This window comes from Petaurus breviceps, unplaced genomic scaffold, assembly GCF_028583685.1.
Source record: "Petaurus breviceps papuanus isolate PSGF00001 unplaced genomic scaffold, PetGlider_PUasm1.0 126, whole genome shotgun sequence".
Lineage (NCBI taxonomy): Eukaryota > Metazoa > Chordata > Mammalia > Diprotodontia > Petauridae > Petaurus > Petaurus breviceps.
Window position 1 is genome coordinate 18,602,963 of NW_027185655.1, and position 14,899 is coordinate 18,617,861.

Genomic DNA, 14,899 nt, shown 5'->3' on the forward strand with positions numbered 1-14,899 from the left:
AATGAATATCTATATATATAGAATATGTGTGTACATGCATGTATATGTATGTATATAGTCTACCATTATAGTTGAAGATCATTATTATAAGTTAACTTATAACTGGAAATTTGCATATTTATGCAAAATGATCAAATTAATATTAAGGGACATTTTTTTAGGTTATACATATATCAAAATGTCATGGAGATTTAGCCTGGTGGTGTGAAAGTGGTACCTTCTCAGAGGTGTTCTGGTAAATCTTTAAGAAGAGACTCTTCTGGGGCAGTCAGGTAGCACAGCAAATAAGAGCACCGGCCTCAGTGTCTGAGTGACCTGGGGATTGAATCCAGGCTCTGATACTTAGCACCCACCCAGAAACACCTGGCTGTGTAACCTTGAGCAAGTTACTTAACCCCAATTGCTTAGGGGCAGCCAGGTATCTCAGCAAGTAAGAGCACCAGCCCTAGTGTCGGGATAACCTGGGGATTGAATCCAGGCTCAGATACTTAGCACCACACCCAGAAATAACTGGCCGTGTAACCTTGAGCAAATTACTTAACCCCAATTACTTAAAAAAAAAGAGACTTCTGGGGAAAATTGTGCACCTGACACACTTTTAAGTTTAATTTGCACTGCTAATATTTTCTCCCTTACTTTTTAGATTGGAGGTATCAAACTCCCAAGGGTAGGGAGGGGCAGCATGTGACCAACAAAACTCCTGAGTGTCACTGGTACAGGATTAAAATCTAATTGGGAAGTGTTTAGCAAAATAAATAAGAATACAATGTCACATAGATACTGTTAATTTGTGGTTTTCTAAGTCAATATACAGGCCCATAGTGATCTGTTTCCATTTGAGTTTGATGGCACTGGTCTAGGCAATCAAAAAACAATAAACTAAGAGATGATTTGCAGCATTTGATGTTTTCTGAGGCACAAATACTTACATTGAAAATTTGATAACTGGTTCTTCCAAAGTCAGTAGGAGTTGACTCCAGCATAGCCCTACTCCTACATCACTATGTATAGCACAAACATAGATGCTATTCATTGAGATATAACCTTGAATAGAGTTAAATTTCAAAGTACCTTTCTAGCCATTAAAAAAAAGCATATTGTATTGGGGGCGACTAGGTGGTGCAGTGAATAGAACACCGGCCCTGGAGTCAGGAGGACCTGGGTTCGGATCTGGCTTGAGACACTTGACACAAAAACTAGCTGTGTGACCTTGGGCAAATCACTTAACCCTAATTGCCCTCCCAAAAAAAGCATATTATTACCAATTAAGCTTTGGTGTCTAATGTATATTTTTAAGTTATTTTATAATCATTTGGTTTTTATTTAGTTAACTCGAGTGATCCATTCCCCAGCCCTGCCAGCCAACAGAAAGTCTTTTGTGGAAGGATTTTGGATGATAACCCGATTGTTCTGGGTCAAGTTTGGAAGTTTAGTCATTATGACTACTCTATTGTACACTGGTCTAGCCCTTTTATACTTCATTTATTAACTTGAAATTGAGAAGGAAAGCCATGAAGCTTTCTTTGATTTGTTGTTGCATTACTTCTTAAGTTTCCAAGCTTAGAGGAAGGAAGAAAAGTTTAGTTTATTGACTTATTATTTGTTCTATATTAACCTAGGAGAGGGACTGGACCTGTCTTTGCTTCCTGACTATCCTGGTTTCCTTCAATTCTCAGCTAAAATCCTACCCTCTTTACGAAGCCTCATTGGATCCCCATTAATGCGAATGCCTTACTTCTAGGGATTATTCCTGATTTATCCTGCATATACCTTATTTGTACATAGTTGTTCAGATATTGTTGCCTATTACAATCAATGTAAGTTGCTGAGAGCAGCCTCCTTTTTTTTGCCGTTCTTTGTATCCTCATCTCTTAACCCAGTGACTGGCATGTAATAGGGGCTTAATGTTTATTAACTTCCTCACTATAGGAAACTCCCAGAGGAGGGACTCTCTTCACCAATGGACCTCTGTACTTTCTCTGTAGCCATCATTGGCATTACAAAGACCTGAATTCAAAATGGGACTTAGATATATTTTAGCTATGTGGCCCTAGATAAGTCACTTTGCCTCTGTCTGCCTTTGTTCCTGATACCTTGCAGGATTGCTGTGAGGTTAAAGTTAAATAATATTGCATAGTGCTCTGCAAACCTTAAAATGCTATATAAGTGCTCACTATTATTATGGTTACCAATAGGCTTAAAGAGTTGCCTAGAGTACTGAAAGACTATATGACTTGCTCAGGATAACACAATCAGTATGTGTCAAAGATAATACTGGAACCTAGTTCTTCTTGGCTCCAAAGCTAGTTTTCTATCCACTAAACCAGGCTGCTTCTTTTAGCAGCTTATACATTTTAATTGAATATATAGTTACCTCATCCATGTAACAACTTTCCCCATCATGGTTTCAATATATCGTGGCATAAGCTGGCATAAGAAATTAAATAGAATTTGGGGGGAGTTTGCAGAAGCCGCATGATATGTGAAGACCAACAGATAACACAGAAAAAGTGTAGAAACTTAGAAATGCTATATATCCTACTCAAGTACAGCATGCTAAAAGGATCAGAGAATCAGATAATCTTAGAGTTTTTCTCTCAGGGCCTTAGGGTCTATGTCTCCAAATCATCCTCCTACCCAAGACAGGAATCCTATGGACAGCATCCCAAACCAATTGTCATAAAGCTCTGATTGAATGCTTCCAATAATCACATAGGGAGCTCACTACTTTTGAATGAAACAAATTTGTGGATCATGTTACTTTTAAGGAAGTCATTCTTCTATCTGAACAAAAGCTACTTCCATCTGTACAGTCTTCCATATGACAGCTGTCTAAAGTCAGCTCTCAGGTTATCCTGGCATCTTCTCTAGTCTAAGCATCTCCAGTTTCTCTAAGTATTCTTTTTGTGACATAGAGCTCCTCATGACCCCAATAGTCCTTCCTCTAGACATGCTCCTTTTTGCTCATTCTGTACTCAGAACTGAGTATGATATTTACAATGTGGTTTGTGAGTGCAGAATATAATACAACCTCTCCTGATTAATTGGACATTATTGTCTACTTCTATCAATGTAGACCAAATTGCATTAACTTTTTTAGTATTTATATCACACTACTGACTGATATTGAACTTATAAATAGCTCACCAGGCTTTTTTCATATGAACTAATGTTCTTCTTTGGCCTGTACTTACAAAGATTTCTTAATTCAACATAGGAATTTATATTTCTTCCTGTTAAATGTCACCTTCATTTTAATCCACCCTTCAGTAGGTTAACATCAATGTTTTTATCAATTTAATCATTTGGCAGAGTAGAATCCCTCCAAGCTTTTATTATGTGTGAATCTTATGACCATCATTTTTCACAAGTTATGGAAGGAACCCTGTGGTTTCCAAGGATTTAAAATTGAGAATTGTCCATAGGATAATAGAGAGGTACATAGAGGACATGGTTATGTTAAGCACAGGGTAAACAAGAAGGTATGGGGGAGAAATAATGTAAGAATGTGATCAAAGAAATGTATCATCAAAAAAAAAAGGGTGGGGGTTGGGGGCAGGTAGATGGCGCAGTGAATAGAGCACCAGCCCTGGAGTCAGGGGGACTTGAGTTCAAATCCGGCCTCATACACTTAACATTTACTAGTGGTGTGACCTAGAGCAAGTCACTTAACCCCAATTGCCCTCCAAAAAGCAAAAACCAACAAACAAAAAAGATGGGGAAGTCATGTGGCAAGTGCGAAGGATTAAAAAGTGACTATTCAGATGCACTAAAGTTATCATTGCCATGTCAAGAGAACTCAGAAAGGGTCCTCAATATGTCACCCTCCCCTATAATTAATTTTAGGGCAGAAAGAATCACAGATATCAAATAAGGGACTGGGATGGATAGGTTATGATATACATGTTGGGAGTGAATACTCACATGAATGAGATAAAAGGTTCATTGGAATATTAAAGCATTGGAATTCGATGTTTCTTGGTTTTGAATTCAGATGGGCCACCAACTAATGAAGTTAACTAACTTCTATTTCATTTTTTAAGTATGTAAAATGAAAGTACTTTCCACTTATTCAAATGGTGTTAAAAATAATGAATAGTTCTTGAAACCTCTTTGAAGGAAACCATGGATTTAGTATAAAGCTTTCTTTTAGTTTCCTTATTGTTTAGTGAAATTTGATAGATGTATTTAGGTATGATAAAGAGAATACTATAGAACAAATCCAGGTCTGGCAGCTGCCTTCAAAGTTAAATCAAAGTTGAGTAAATTTCTAGAAGATTAAATGTCATTCATTACAACTTATCACATGTCTCTATGGTTTTTTTTTGTTTATTTTATTCCATTTGTCATTATTGATGTTGAAAGCAATTGTTTCAAAGAGAACATGATAATAGTGAGGACATTGTCATACGTTGGTAAGCCACTAGACCTAGATTCCTTAGGAGATGTGGAACATCAGACAACACATTGAATATTTCCCTCATCCTCAGTTTCTCCCTGAAAAAAAAAGTCACTACCCTGATTTGGAGGGGGTAGTAGACAATGTATGTGGGTATATGTTTCTAAAGTAACCACGTGCTTACAATATCACACTTAAAAAAAAATCTGTTAGTGCTGAATTTTCCATAGCCATCCATAGAAGGGAGAATCAAGTGCAAGCTCAAGGACACATGTTCTTGTTCCCTTTTTACAGATAGAGAACAGAGGCAGAGGGAAGTAAAATAACATTCAAGGTCACACAGTTTGTAATTGCCCTAGATAAGAAATGAGGTTTTGCTTAACACTGTATTTATCATTGTGTGATTTATTGTTGCATTCAAGAATAATCCAACAAGTGGAAATAATAAAGTACAAATTTTGAATTTTAAAAGAAAAGCAAAAAACCAGCAGAAGAGGTCATTATAAATGTTCTATGACCCAACTGAGTAAGAAATATGGAAAACTAAAATGACAAGTCTTATTATTTTAAAGACTTTAATGTCTTTTAAAATTAATGTTCCATTTTTGTCACCAGAGAAAATAAAGAAAGCCACACAGTTCTAAAGTGAAAGCCACTTCAAGAAGAGTTTGTATGAAACATTTTGAGGAGGCAGTTATGTGGTTTACACGGTAAAATTTCAGATGCAAATGTGAATTGTTTCAAGTTAAGTATTTCTCTTTTGCCATGTTTACTTACTCTTTCACATCGAAGAGTTAGGTATGTATCACATGTATCCTTGAACTGCTTTTGAATAAACTATTTGTGAAAAAGTGAAGGGCATTCCCTATTTTTACTCTTACATGTAAAGTAGGGGAATGATAGAACTTACCCTCTTCACACAATTGCTAATTACTGTTTTTATCCAACTGAACTTGGTCTAACTTTAAGAATTTTGTTGTTATATTCATGATAGGTCATGGTAGTAGATGTAAGGGAAGGTGTAAAAGAATGCCTTAATTCTCTGGGACTGTTGGTTGAGGGGTTTCCAATTTCATACTGTAGCCTCTGTATGTGTTTGTTCCAAGTGAAGAACGTTCAGGGTGAAACTTCCTTCCTTCTGGAATCAGTTTAGGATCAGACCCCGTATAGGGAGAAGGGGGAGCGGTGACTAGCATTCCTGTCAAACTGGAACTCTGGAAATGTTTCTTTTGTGTTTAGAAAGGCAAACAACACCTTTGTTTAACCACTTACCAGGAGAAACTCTTGAAGAACTTTTATGGCAGTTATTATGGTGATAAAGGTGTGGAGTAGTTGGGTTCAATGCATTAGTGCTTTTATACCACCCATAATTTAAGAACTAGGGTAAAAAAAAAAAGTAATCCATAGCTCATTGTTTCTTATTACTGAGCATATAAGTTTTAATTATAAAAGTCCCACCTATAATATAAATGTATGTGTATATGTCAGTTCATACATGTACACGTGCATACACACATGTGTGTTTGTATATTATATAGGACCTGTGATTTAACTGGTTTGGGGATCACCCTGGTGAGGAAACTCCTTTGTCCTGTGGTCAGCCTTTTGGTTACATCTTATAGTTATCAGTCTTACCTGTCTAGAGTACTGAGAAATTGACTTGTCTATTTGAACAGACAGTATCACAGACAGTATTTGTCAGAATCAGATCTTTTTATCTCTGAGGCCAGATCTATATCCATTATGTTACATTGTGTCTCATGTAGATATGTGTATCAATTGTTATGTATAAATAATGCATATGTGTATATCTATGTATATGCATATTTGGCATGTCTGTATCAATATAACTGTATATATAATCCAAATACTGATTAGTAAATCCCTCTTATAGAGGTCATTGCCTTTGTTCACATATATCTACATTATGGAAGCCCTTTGACATTCTAATTATAATTTAATCTGAGTATGCTATAGTGATATCATGGGATTACATAACATTTATTGCATATACACTTCTACTTTCTGTACAAATACACACACAAACACACACAAGCATCTATGTAATTAGCTATACATATATGTGTGCATGTACATGTATTCTTATGGGTATGTGTACATATGTGCATACATGTATGTGTACATATGTGCATACAGGTATGAATACTGGCAGGTGATTATTCTCTTTGTAAGTTATATCACAATCTGATCATTAGAATCATTAATTATATAGCTGGATAAAACATAGAGATGATCCAATATGAATTTTCTTGTTCTTTATGATTAGTGTTGTTGAAAGACAGAATTCATGCTCTTTTGAAGAGGAAAGTTCTGAAATATTAACAAATATTATTTATTTTTTGCTTTTCATTTTCATAAATCTTGGTGGTTTTGACATCTGAGAACACAAAGAGCTAAGTCAACCTTTCAGAAATGATGTTTTTTTTTTTGTTTGTTTTTTTTAATGGCATTCTGATATTCTGCTGATTGAAAATAAAGGTTTTGGAGGGGTGGCCAGGTAGCACAGCAAGTAAGAGCACCGGCTTCAGTGTCGGGATGATATGTGGATCGAATCCGGGCTCAGACACTTATTACCCACCCAGAAATACCTGGCCATGTAACCTTGAGCAAGTTACTTAACCCCGACTGCTAAAAAAAAAAAAAAAGAAAGGTTTTGGGAGAAAATATTGATGTTTATGATATTTTCTTCTTTATATTATTGAATATGAAATGACACTTGTGTACAAGTATTTTTTTATTACATGTGACTTTTGAGGTGGTTGTGAAAATAGTTTTTTTTTTTTGTAGTCAACTCATACACATACCATATTTCCTAGTTTTGTTTTGTTTTGTTTTCAGCTCTTCCCGACCATCTCTTATCCTAACTTGACAGTATTACACACTCCCTAGGTCACAGCCCCAACATAATGGATTCCCTCAATGCATTTCAAGTAGCAGAGTGTTTACTGTCCAAATCTAGATGGGAAATGCTAAATTAAGAAAATGGTCACTGTGCCAAGTCCATATACAAAAGATCTTGTGGGTGACTTACTTTTATGATCTTCTTTCTAGAGGAGTTAACCTTAATAATGTTGATTTTAAAAATTACTTTGTAACTCTTTAACTGTCACATATTAAAAAAAAAAATCCACTAGTGCCTTTTGGGGGATCTCTTGTTATACAGAGAGATAAAGACTATCACAGAAATGATCTTACTTTTGCCTATTTATCATTTATCCAGCAAAGAGAAAACAATGAAAAGGCATAATTGGCTCATGTGTTAAAGAGGATTGGGGGATGGGGAGAGAGATCAGTTGTTCTTTCCATTACAGTGGGGGAAGAGAGTGAAGTTGCACCCAAAAATCAACTTTGTTCACAGGCCACATTTAGTGAACCTGTGTGTGTGTGTGTGTGTGTGTGTGTGTGTTTTCTGAACAGCCTTTCTCTCACTGAATGATATGACATTTGAACATTTTATTTATTGACCACTTGGGTTGACTCTAATGGGTTGATATTTGTTTAGTGTAGGATATGTTAGTGGGGAAAGGTAAAAGTAGTACAGAACTCATAGATTTCCTCTGGTCTAAGGTAGAACCCTATGCCTTTTTCCTTGGTGGACTCACCTTGTTAAAATTAGAGCTATTTAAATAGATTTTCTGCTTTTCTGGTGGTCACTATGGCCAGCAAATTATAATGAAGACTGATAGTACTAAGAACTCAAAACGTTTATTGATATCATATGAAGAAGAGTAAATAATTCCAAATAAGATTTACCAGAAAAATAAATGATAATTGTGTTATTCAGGATCCTTGGCTTTGTTATTAATTCCTCTACCACTATGATTAGTCATGGGGTAGATTAAAGTGATAAGTGGTAAAGTATTAAGTATTGCAGTTACTTTTTGGCAACAGTCATCAATTCCACATTAAAAAGAGATGTTCTTCTTAGCATTGAATTATAATAACTTTTCTATTTCTTCCACCTTCAGGCCTGAATGGACTGGCTAATTTAGCAGTTCTGCATTTAAGGAAACTAAATTCCTTTTCTCCCCCCTCCTATCCCAGTGTGTGAAACAAAACTTTTAATAATGAAAATAACATAATGGATATATTAACAATTCCATTAATATGAATAAAGATAAGAAAGACAAGCTTCCATCTGAAAGTTGCTTTAGTAAGGGTAAACCAGACATCGTCGATAGATATATGGAAGCAGAAAGTAATTTAGACAACTGACCCTTCTATGTTGTTCTCTATTTCTAGTTATTAGTCTAGCCTTAGGGAGAAGGGATTAATTTGCTGTAGAATTTTAAATCAGGTATTGCTACAGCATTTTACTTGAATATGTCAACAAGCACTTATTAATCTACATGCAAGGCATTGTGCTAAGCTCTGGGAATAAAAACAACTACAAGCAGAAAGACATTCCCGCCTTTAAGAAGCTTACATTTTTATATCACATGAAATGAAGGTGAAAAGAGAGGGAAAATAATAAATTTCACTGTATCTATAGTAATTGTTTCAGGAGATGAAGAGAAGACAGGAATTATGATCAGAAAAGAATTGAAACAATAGTAATTATAGTGATGGAGAAACTGATTTGATACAATGAGAATCTTAAAATTTCTGTGTTTTGAATTTCCCTTTTTGCTGTTCAGGATCATACTGAACATTTTTCAAACTTCAATTACCTGTGTGATCTGCAAAGGAGCAATGAAAGATATGGGAGGTGTTCTACTCTAGTGTGAGGTTAAATTTGTGTGTGTATATACCGTGTTTCCCCGATAATAAGACCTATCCCGAAAATAAGCCCTCCCCTTACTTTGTAAGATTCCTCTAAAATAAGCCCTCCCCCGAAAATAAGCCCTATTGAGATTGCTACTGTAGTGATGATCCCCTGCGCTACACACTACATTACGGTACCCTCTGTATGCACCGTCCCCTCCCCTCCCGTGAAACGCACGCCGCGCTCCGAGCTGCATCCAATCAGAGCTGCAGCAGTGAGCGCATCATCCTGTTCTTTATTGAATGCATTATTGAATAAAGGTACATTTTTTTGTTCACATTTACCTGTTTATTAAAATTGCTGTCAATGTTCATTAAAATAAGCCCTCCCCTGAAAATAAGCCCTCTGGTGTTTTTCTGTCCAAAAAAAAAATAATAAGGCAGTGTCTTATTATCGGGGAAACATGGTATATATATGTATCACATATGAATCAACTAGCAGAGAATTCTAAAGTGGTACATAAAAGGATGGGCAGTGTGTTTCAGTGGAAATCGCTGGATTTGGAGTCCTGCTAAATGAATTTTAATGCCATCTCTACAATTTATGTGACATTTTGCAAATCATTTAACCCCTTCTGGCCTCAGTTTCTTCTGCAACTGTGACATTTAACAAAGTTTTAGAGATATAACATCTGGGTAATTTAATCATTTTATTATTGAAGCAGCATGTGTATTAAAAAAAGGATGATCATTTGTCCATCTCTCTGTTAAAACAAAGACCTCCATGGCGGTGGACTCATAGCTTATATGCCCTTGGAAGAGCAGGTGTTCCTCAGAGAGGCAATCAATAATGATTGATTAAACATTAATGAGAAAATGAATATTACAATGAGAGGATGGGCTATGTTACAATGAGGATCTTGGGATGGCAAGATGAGAGAAGAGCCTGAACTAGGTTCATGATTATATCCATAGAGAGAAAGGAACAGAAGTAATGTTGGGGAGTAGAAATGACAATATTTTAAACCAATTAGGTGAATGAGAGAGGGAAGAATTAAGAATTGAAGATGACACTGATGTTCAAACTTGGGGTCCAGAAATGTGGCGCCATGAAGAGTAACAGGGAGACTCAGAAGAGAGATTTTTTTTAAGTGGAAATCAAGTTTTTGCCATTTTGGGTTTGAGATGCCTACACTACATTCAGCTAGAAAGGTAAAACAAGCCATAGATGATATGACTTTCCTTCTAGAAAGGATATTCCTTCTCGGTATCAGGAGAGAGAATAACTACAACTGGATATATAGATCTGAGAGTTATCTGCTTAGATGTAATAATAAGATCCATAGCACTGATAAAGTAACCAAATGAGATAAGAGAGGGAAAAAGGTCCACAACTTAATCTGAGGGGCACTCACAGCTAATGGGCATGATCTGGATAATAATCTTGCAAAAGAGAATGAGAAGGGATTGTTAGACAGGCAGGAGGAGAACTGAGAATAAGCACTTTCATGAAAACTCAGAGAAGCCTAACGAGGAGAGAAGGATCAACACTGTTGAATGTTTCAGAGAAGAAGAATGGGAAAAGGTCATCATATTTAGGAAATGAGAGATCATTGTTAACTTTGGAGAGATCAGTTTCAAGTGAGTCAGGAGATTGAAAATCAGATTGCAATTTGAGAAATGGGTGATAGGAGAGAAAGTGGGGGAAAAGAGTATATACAATTTTTTTCCCCTGTAAGTTTAACTGAGAAAGGGAGTAGAGTAAAATAGTAATGATCCAGGATATATGTAGAGTTGGTATTCTTGGCAAGGAAAATGCCACCTCATTACCAGGAAGTGATATAAAGTAGGAGAGATTAGGAAATGATTTCAAGGACTTTTTGAAATATAGAGAAGGGGAGAAGAGGGAACTCACAGGGAATGGCCATCATTTTCTTTGTAAAGTATGGTAAGGGATTCCCTTCTGAGAGGACTGGGGAGGGGGAGTGTGAGATGCTTGTGCAGAAAAGAGAAGATTTTGTGATAGCTGCTGTGGTGAGTGGGGTAGAGAATCAATTAGGGAGGAGTAAAGGTATTGACTTGTTACTATGAGGGCTTAGTAAAGATTAGATAAGAAATTTATAGCAGACCCAATCAGCTTGGTTACAACTTCCTCTACTGCCATTCAGCAATAATTGAGTAGGAGCTGAGGAGGCTGAGTGTGGAAACAATTCAGAACTTCAGCAAGTCAAGTAAAGGACTAGGTGAAGTGTTGACAAAAGTGAGGTTTTGGAAATATGGGACTAAAATGTGGGAACATATTTGAAATGTATCAAGGCTCAACTTGGGAAAGATTATAGAAAGAAAAATGAGTAAAGGACAGAACTTTGGGGAAGACAAATACTTTAGCAGTTGGAATAAGAAAGTGGAGCTTTTGAAGGGAGGAAATAAAGGAGTGGATGAAGATTCAGGAAGACAATTCAAGGAAGAACATAATGTACTCAAGTTTTAAGAAATAGGGCTGCTCAGCATTGTGAGATGATGCAGAGAGGTCCATAAAGGTAAGGGTTAAGAAGGTTGGCTGGATTTGTCAAAAAGGACATCATTATTACTATTCCAGATAACAATTTCAGTTGTGTAGTGAAGGTAGATGCCAAACTGAAGGGGGCTAAAGCAGGTCTTACTAATCAGAATTTCTTTTTTTTTTTTTAAAGCAATTGGGATTAAGTAACGTGCTCAAGGTTACACAGCCAGTTATTTCTGGGTGTGGTGCTGAGTATCTGAGCCCGGATTTGATCTAGGTCATCCCGACACTGGGGCCGGTGCTCTTACTAGCTGAGCCACCTGGCCTCCCCTAAGCAATTGGGGTTAAGTAACTTGCTCAAGGTTACACGGACAGGTGTTTGTGGGTGGGTGCTAAATGTATGAGCCTGGATTTGATCCCAGGTCATCCCGACACTGGAGCCAGTGCTCTTACTCGCTGTGCTACCTGGCTGCCCCTAATCAGAATTTCTTAATTCCCCCATGGGGTGGTTGAAAAGATTTAGGGTGGCATAAACTTGAATGGGAAAAATGCATCTTTATTTTTAGTAACTGGCTTTCTTTGGGATCCTATATAATTATGCATTTTGAAACACTCTGCTCTATAAGTCTGGAGGAGATGAGATAAGACTATAACTAGATTTGTTGTTTTTGTTGTTGTTTTTAAAGATAGGGAACATGTGAGAACATTGGAAAGTAAAAGAGGGTCCAACAGACAAGAGAGAGATTTTTACTGCCAGAGGAAGGTCCTGCAGGACTTGCAAAGAGATTAGATGTATGGGTGTTGAGGTTTGCTGTGGCATTGAGGAAGGATAGCCATTTCTTAAAGATAGGGCTGGCTAAATGGGGAATGGCCCTAACTTTTTAATTAGAAAACAGGATATTTGTCATTTGTGACTCACCAATCAGATTAAACTGGAGACATAGGCCTTATAAGAAGTAGCCACAAATTCAGACTCAATTTCTGCCTTTTTCAGTTATCTTGAATAAATAGGTTAATTGATTTTCTTCTTTTCAAGACAGGTAAAGTGAATAGTCCAAAGTCATACAGATAATGAATGGTGGAAATAGGCATAGAATGTAGATCTCTTGATTCTCAGTCAATCAATCTTTGCGCCCCCACACTTCTCCTTACTTTTTTTTGGGGGGGTTATTATTTAAATAAACAACATCTATTTATCTTTCCCATCTACTCCAAACCCCAAATTATACTTTTACTTTGATTAATCCAAATGTTTTAATGAATCATGAGATATGTAATTCCATTTATATTCTTTTTTAAAAATTAGACTTTTTTCATCAGTTAAATAATGATCATTTTTATTCAATGTAGCTGATTTTCTGACATTCATCTCCTTATTCTTTTCCCTTACAATAATGACTTTTTAGTCTTTCATCATCAACATCACAATCATTTTGAAATAGTCTGTGTTATCTGTTTTATGGGCAAGGTTAGGCATATTATTGTTGGCTAAGCAACACTGAGGGAGAAAGAAAGTGACTATTGTATTATTTATTAAACATCCAACAAACAGGCCATAATGTGTTCTGCAGAACTCATTTATGTAAGGGTCTAGGGTATTTCCTATTTTTCATTTCAGTTGGGGTTAAAGAACCAATTTTCTTTGCTGTAAAAATGCCTATAAATAGTTTATCTGATGATGACATCGACTATTGAATCATTCTCCTCCCTGACTTCTCCATTTCCACTTTTTCTGGATAAGGTATTGGTGCTTAGAAACCACCTTTCTCTTGGAATTTGAACCAAATCAGTTGCCTCTTCAGCATTCTCTTGTTTCCTGTTCCTTGCTTTTGCCTTTGAAACTTCCTATAATCCTGGTGCCAGGCTGCTTGCTTTTGTTTTTATTTCGCTGCTCCCATCTTGGAACGGTGATAGTCTGGAGGACTGGAATTGTTCCCTAGCTTCATGCCAAAGGTTTAGAAAAACAAAATCTTACTACTTATGAGCCTTTCAATGATTTGCCATTGGAGAAATTGATGAAAAAAAAAAGAGTAAAAACCCTCTTTTGTCAACATTTGGCCTTGTTTCATAAGCATCAGTAATGGGTGGTCTTTATTGTAATGGATTGACCAAGCTAACTCGAATTAACAGGTACTCACCACCAATATTCCTTTGAAAATCCTACCTATTCAAGCCCTCATTTCTAATTTGGATACTTGTTTATCCTATTTCATATCCTCATTATTTTTTCTGCAATTTTTTGTAACTTTCACCCTTGCTCCTTCCTCAAGACCAATCCATCCTTCATAAGACCACCCAAGATAATTTCCTAATCCATTGCTTCAACCACCTAGCTCTTCTACTCAGAAAATTTTAATGGTTCACTTTTCTTATTGAATAAAGGATAAATTCTATATTCTGGCATTTAAGGACCCCTGTAGTGTTTTCTCTCTAACCTTGTTCCATAGTACTCCCTCCCTGATTCTTGCCTAAATATTGCCAAAGTGAACAATATTTATATGCTGTCCTCAACCTGCTCTCTCTCATCTCTGTCTTTGCTCCTATTGCCCCTTGGGATTTGAATGAACTCCTTCTTCATCTCTCCTCATTTCCATGTCTTAAAGTTCTTATGTTTCTTCAAGGTCTACCTCAGGGGCTAAGCAGCTCCTCTGTGATGCCTTCCTGAATGTTTCCCAGTTGGAAGTCATTTATTCCTTCCAAGATTTCTCATAGACCTTGGGTGATGGTTCTCCTTTGCATTTATCATTTCTTCCCTTCCATTCTCATTATTTCTGTACATGCATTTCCCCTTCTCCCTATTAGATGGCAGCCTTCTTAAAAAATAGGCCAACACGATATTTTGTATCCTTGGTTGCTAGTATACATTACAGGTGAAATCAATCAGGATGGAGTCCATGTGGTTTATTCCATTCCGACAATTCCCACCCTTAGTACCTGAGTGTTGTAAGGATTAAACGTGGAGCTGAAGCAAAATGTAGGTAAATATGTTTCTGTGTACGGTTAACATATGCAACATTGATATCTGCTTCTAAATACTCGAGAAGGCAGCAAAAGTAGAAGTCCTTTTACTGAAAATATTTATTTACTTATGCATTTATCACTGATTTCAGATTTTCAAAACATCTAACAAGCAAGCATATATTAACATGTCGAGCCTAAGAGAACTTCAATATTATAAATTGGCTGCAAGTGTTTTTGTTAAATTGACAGAGAAATTGAGCTACAGTTCAGGTTCAAACAAATGCCAGGGAAATGTGGAATAAGACCCAAGG